At 34.8% G+C, this 6,871-nt stretch overlaps 1 pseudogene; it reads right to left on the bottom strand.

The window, feature by feature from the left end:
- Nucleotides 1-257: 257 nt before the first annotated feature.
- On the bottom strand, nt 258-625 carry LOC132010288 (prefoldin subunit 1-like; annotated as a pseudogene).
- Between the last annotated feature and the right edge of the window lie 6,246 nt (nt 626-6,871).

The raw sequence follows: 6,871 nt of genomic DNA, 5'->3' as shown, positions 1-6,871 counted from the left end.
TGGATCCCCTCTTCCCTCTCCTGGGTGTTCATAACTCACCTCCAGGGGAGAAGAGCGTCCAGTATAGCTGGCAAGGAGAGCCAGGACAGAAAAATAGTATTAGAATCAAAAGGTATCAGGGTGACATAGAAAACATAGGATTACCAGATCATCCAAATAAAATGTCCATCAGGACAAAAAAGAAGATGTTTCACCATACGGGCCCCTCTGCCCTTGCCAGGAATGAGAAGGGGCACGAAGCTTCTGTGAAATGTTTCCTATTGTGGCCTTTGTGCCAGCATCATCTCCTGGATGTTGTCTTTAGTTTCCTTCACACTCCACTCCTGGTAGAATTTTTCTGCTTCAATTCTTTAATTTTTTTCTTCTGTTATTTTCTGTTTCTCTCTCAGGAGACTGTGAGTTACCTCTTTGGACTGAAGAATAAACATTCATCCTACATCTTCATACTTGTTAGTCTTATCCACCAAAGTCATAATCTCTGTATCTGTAAGATGTGCATATTGTTTGTTCTGTTTAGCTGTTCTACCTGCAGGTCTTCAATCTTTGCCTCTTGTTAAATGTCAATAACTTTGTCTTGAAGCTTTGTGAAGGCCTTCCTCAGCTTCATATCCATAGGAACCACCATCTTGGTTCACTCTGTGTACTTGCACAGTGGGAAAAAACCAGAAAGGACCATCTTTATTATTTATTATAAATTTTATATGGGAAGATCTATTGCCAATACTTACTTTTTTCCCAACTATCTGATTGATACTTTTGTGTTGTATCTTCTCTCTACCTACCCACCATGCCCTGGACTATAAATAACAGTTTCCAAGTTTGTATGTTTAAATACCTTTCTACTCATAGTGAGATTCCTGAACCAGTAGTATCAGCATCTCCTGTGGACTTATTTAAAAAATTGGCTCTTAAAGTCCAGTCTGACCAACTCAATTAAAATCTACATTTTATACAATTTCCCTTATATTTTGAGTGAACATTAAAATTTGAGAAGAGTTGCCTTACTAGATTACAACTCTTTGAGAGAAGAAATTAAGTATCTTGTTCATCATCCTTATCTTCATCCCTTTGGGCAATGACTGGTATATAGTATTTGCTCAGTAAGTATTGAGTGAATAAATTAAGTAGGTATTATAATAATATATATAATAAGATATCTAGAATCCTAATGAAGTAAGGACAATTTTGAGAAGCTATGTGAGTATATGTGAATACTTACATTAAAAAAAAAGGTACAGATTTTGACTTGCTTTTATTTTTGGAAAATTTTGTGCAAAATAATTCTTGAATGTGTATATTTACCATAGCACCAAATTCAACCTGGCTACAAATAAAACTTGTGAATAAAATTTTTATTTTGGGGCGCCTGGGTGGCTCAGTGGGTTAAGCCGCTGCCTTCAGCTCGGGTCATGATCTCAGGGTCCTGGGATCGAGTCCCGCATCGGGCTCTCTGCTCAACGGGGAGCCTGCTTCCTCCTCTCTCTCTCTGCCTGCCTCTCTGCCTACTTGTAATCTCTCTCTGTCAAATAAATCAATAAAATCTTTAAAAAAAAAAAATTTTATTTTGTACAAGATTTGGAGATTTATGGAAACCTAACATCAGGAACCTATACTCGAGCCTTCTACCTCTCTGAAGAGGCCTTTTTCTCTATATTCTCATGGTCATTTTCTTATTTCTTTTGTGCCACTTATAGCGTAATGTTTATCTTTCTGTCTGTTATAATGTTTTCTCTTCAAGGATTTGAAACAAGTAATTTTGAAACTTCAGCTTGATAATATACATGTCTTTCTTTTTTCCTCTCTCTTTCTTGCTTTCTGCCTCTCCATTTCTTTCTTCCTCTCTCTCTTTTCCTTCCTTCCTTCCTTTTTTTCTTTCCTTTCTTCATTTTAGAAAGAGAGAGAGAGAGAGAGAGTGAGTGAGTGCTGGAGTGGGGGGGCAGTGGCAGAGGGAAAGGGAGAGAGGGGAGAGAGAAAATCTTAAGCAGGCTCCACACTCAATAGAAAGCCCTTCAAAGGGCTTAATCTCACAACCCTGAGATCATGACCTGATCTGAAATCAAGAGTTGGACACTTAACCAATGGAGCCACCCGGGCCCCCTGATGTATTTCACTCTAACTAGAAAAAGAAAACTGTTCATTTCATAAATATCTTAAGGGTACTTATAAATATTTAATTTTCCCAGTTGGTAGTAGTTATACTATTATAAGACACAGTTTGACTAATCAATTTCTCATTGTAAACAAAACATCAAATATAACCACATTTATTTTATTGTTATGATCATTGCAGCCATCATAAAAACTAAGAAACACAAAAATATGTACACAGAAGTTCAACAATTACAAAGACTTTACACATATTTCATCACTGGATCCCCAAAACAACTCTTTCTGGTAAGATATCATTTTTTAAATTATTTCAATGATATGTAAATGTAGAGATTGGGGTGGTTAAATGACTAATAAGTTGAGTTGAGAAGAAATTTTGAATTTCTGACTCTAAAATTCAGAATATTTCATTGCATAATGTGATACATCATATGGTGCCTAAGTTAGAAGGTTAAAAGATTCCTTCACAGAAGGAGTTCTGGAAAAAACAAAAGAGAAAAGAAACAATGCCTGGTTTCTCTGAAGATTTTATTATGTGTTACAAAATAATTACAATAAATATATTTTAAGATAAATTGCCAACTTATTAATAAATCATCTGCTGAATCATTAGTTTTCTTATATGAGCTCATGTATTAAGAACATTGTGCATAAGATTTAATTTTAGCTTTATTTAAATAATTGATAGAAATATTAACTGTCTTCATATTTAGACATGTGCTTATGAAAAATTCCAGACAAGATCTTTGTTGGAATTTTAGATATGGAGCCAATGTGGCAGTAGGTCTGGGGTGGGTTATAGAGTTCACCACTTTATTGAATGTATGTCAAAATTTTAAGATGTCTTCCATCTTCAGAACAGTCTTACAAAAGAGGAATATAGTTTATTCTGCTACCAGCATAAAAGCGACCAAGCCAACCCAGGATACATTTGCCCTTTGCAAAGAATCCATTCCCCATTTATCTATTTCAGTGTACCATCTAGCAAGTGTTACCAGTGCTCAATAAGGGCATCAACTGAAAGTGTAATGACAACATAAATTGATTCCTCACGTGGGGAAAAAAAATCCTCAACCTACTACTGGACAGTTATATATCTCAGTTTTCATGTTATTTCCTTGGAAACTGAAATACATTTAATCAAGTCTTGGTTAATTGTTCAACATGACTAAAGTTTCTACTGTATCATTTTGTCATTGAATGAATAATTACTCAAACAATGAACAATAAATGGCACTGTGGTAAGATCACTATCTAAATTGAGAAATATTCAGCTTCAAATAATTGAATGCTATACAACTGAAAGTGTAACTTAATTACATTAAAGAACACAAAGTACACTTGCAAGTAGGGTGGTGCCATAATTGGTTCAGCAGCTCAGTGGTATGATCCGTGTGCTCGGTACTTTATTTCTGCATTCTGCTTTACTCAACAAATCATCCATAATTCCAACATGGCTTCAGCAATTTCCAGCATTGTTGAAAAATGATCATGACTACATCCTCTGAAAGAGAAGGAGAGAATTTCCTCCTCTGAGTTTGCTTTTATTAAAGAAGAAAGCTTTTCCACATATTCAGCCCTCCTTCTGAATACATTCATATTTCTTACTTTTTAAGAGCAAATAATTTTGCTTACATGACTATAATTTATGATCACAAAACAACACAGTTTAGGAAATTACTAAAATATGCTAAAGAAAATATAGTTTATTCCTGGATCTCATATCTAATGTCTCACAACAGACTGTTTCAGCAAGTAATTTATGAAGTGGTAAAATAAAGATAACTTCCCAAAATATATAAGGTGCTTGTGAAGAATTAATGGTTAGTGAAAGAATACCAACATAATTTTTCTTTCCCTGAGTGTATTTATACTGCTAATTTGAAGAGCACTTACATAGAAATACTATTGATGCAAGAGGCAGTTTTTAAGTAGCCAAAGTGTCCATCAATAGATGAATGTATAATGATATGGTGTATAGATATATGATGTATTATTTAGCCATAAAAAGAGAATGATCTCTTGCCATTTGCAATGATGTGGATGGAACTAGAGATCATAATGCTTAGTAAAATAAGTCATCCAGAGAAAGACAAATTCACAGGATTTTATCATACATGGAATTTGAGAAACAAAACGAATGAGCAAAGCAAAAAGAGAGAGAGAGAAGCAAATACTCTTAGCTATAGAGAACAAACTGACGATTACCAGAGGGGAGGAGGACCGGGAAATAGGTGAGATAGGTGGTGGGGATTAAGGAGTGCACTTGTCATGATAAACACTGGGGGATGTATGGAATTGGTGGATTACTATATTGTGCACCTAATACTAATGCAACATTGTATCTTAACTATACAGAAATTAAAATAAAAAAGAGGCAGTTTTTATCTAATCATTTTGAGCATAATATTAGAATTTTGACTAATTACTTCCCTCTCTGTATTAGTTTCCTATTGCTCTGTATTAGTTTCCTATTGCTTCTATAACAAATTTCCCTGAACTTGGTGGCTTGAACAACAGAAATTCACTCTTTCACGGTTCTAGAAGTTGGAGTTCCCTTTGGAGGTTCTAGAGGAGAATTTGTTCTATACATTTTCTAGCTTCTGGTGGCAACTGGCATTTCTTGGCTTGTCGTGCATCATTGTAGACTCTCCCTCCACAGTCGTGTTGCTTTCTCTTCTGTGTGATTTGTGTGATAAAGGGAGAGCAAAGTGAAGGAATAGAGCTTAAATGTAAGGAAGTGTATGTAGGCTTGACTAAGATGAAGACATTGTTTATTTTGCTCACTGACATGACTCAGGCAACTAGAAGGGGATCAAGCATTGTATAAGCATGAGATAAATATTTGTTGAAGAAATGAATGAAATCTAATGTCTTAAAATATAAGTTGGTCTTGGAGGAATATGAAAATAGGAGAAGATAGAGAGAGTGCATAATAGTAAGATTAATGGATTGTATGTGTCAGAGACTTAAGGGATACTTAAATATTTTGATGTGAGTGAGCTACGTAACATTTTTGAGGGTTTTATTTTCCTAAAAATAAAATTACAATATACAGTTATATGGAATCACCACAAAACTTAAGAAAAATGCTTAGCACAGTGTCCAACACATAGTGAGCACTCTCTGCATATTCTCTCTCATTGTTATATAAAGGGTGGGATGTGTATTATTTTCATTTTAATTCCTTGGCTTTAAAAAAAAAAACACTTTTTTGCACCATATATGCCTGGATATTCCTATACATAATTGCCAGAATAGTACTTTTATGATTAAAATAAAAGACAACTTATTAAATTGAGAGGAAAAAAATTAGTTAAATTCAGGGACTTAAGTTTAGAGGCTCCCAGGAAAATCAGAGATCTTTCATTATTTAAAGCCCATATTGGCATAAAATGATTCTCTAAAATGTTAGCATCCTAAAATGCAAAAACCTTTCTAGAAGTTTCTTTCTTAGGTTATATATTTTATCAACCTGTGTCTACAAACATTATGAACTAGAGCCAACCATGGTGGTTAAGGGCATCAGCTTTAGTAGAGTGGATTAGATTCCATGTAACTAATACAGATTTCTCTGAGAGATATGCAGACTGATTAGGGTTGTACAAATACATAAGGAGGCTGTGTTCTTCAGTTTCTCCTGCTCACTTGCCATCTCTCCATCATTCACTTTTAATTAAAAGATTAGTGAATAGTTTTGAAAAAAAAAAAAAGAAAAAGAAAAAGAGGAAGTTCCTGTCTACTTCTATGGTTTCAGATAGTGTGGTTACTAAAAGCAAGAATTTCTTGCCAGAAAGACTTGGATAAAATAGAGATCTCATCTTTTCATACATTTTTTTTTCCTTAATTGGTATATTGAAGTTATAAATCCTAGAACCATGGTGAACTTTGTTCTGTATTTACTCTTTTAAGGTAGGCATCATTTTTTTTTCTTTCTGTGTATTTGATCTCTCTCTCTCTCTCTCTTTTTGGTATGTTTATATTTAATGTCACATTCTTGATTGTAATCGAGTTGGGTTTAAATGTTGAATCTCTAAGTTAAAGTGGGTCAGACTTGCTCAACCTATTTCCTAACCATACCCAATATTCTTCAATACTCTCTTGATCTTCTTTATTCAGGTTAGCTAATTACTGAACTCAGTTGAATAGACAAGGAAAAAGTACTTAGCTTCTAAGGCTAGGAATATATGGAAATTTTGCAATGACTTAGAAAGAGCACTGAATTATGGCATGGGACTTGGGTCTTTATTGTAATTCTGCAGCTAACACATTTTGGGCTTTTCATGCTTAGCGAAATAAGTCAAGCAGAGAAAGACAATAATTTCCTTAGGTTTTATATGAGAAGTTAATCTTGAAGCTTTCCAATCATCCCTCCTATGTGAATATTCTACTGGGGTCACATGAATATGGAATGATTATTGGATTGATCTATGAATTTTTGCAGGTGTCATAGGTGCTAAAGAAGGTGGGAAAGAAAGCTAAGGCCAGGTATGAGTGTGTGTGTGTGTGTGTGTGTGTGTGTGTGTGTGTGTGTGTGTTTAAACTTGGGAAAGGGACAAAGGGAAAGTCTTAAGCCAACCCAGGGGCATTGTTTACATTCTAGGCAAGAGGTAAATCCTGGAAGATTTCAGACTCATCTTTGTCAAAAGACAGCTGAGGAGAGTGAAGAAGGATTTTCTTCACTCAGGAATGATACCTACAGGGTTTTTTTAGTGGCCTTTATTCCTGCCTCACTCTCATGTTCCATCCACAGAGCCTTGAA

Source organism: Mustela nigripes, chromosome 2, assembly GCF_022355385.1.
Source record: "Mustela nigripes isolate SB6536 chromosome 2, MUSNIG.SB6536, whole genome shotgun sequence".
NCBI lineage: Eukaryota > Metazoa > Chordata > Mammalia > Carnivora > Mustelidae > Mustela > Mustela nigripes.
Note: the sequence above shows the minus strand (reverse complement) of the source record. Positions and strands in the feature narration are given on the sequence as shown.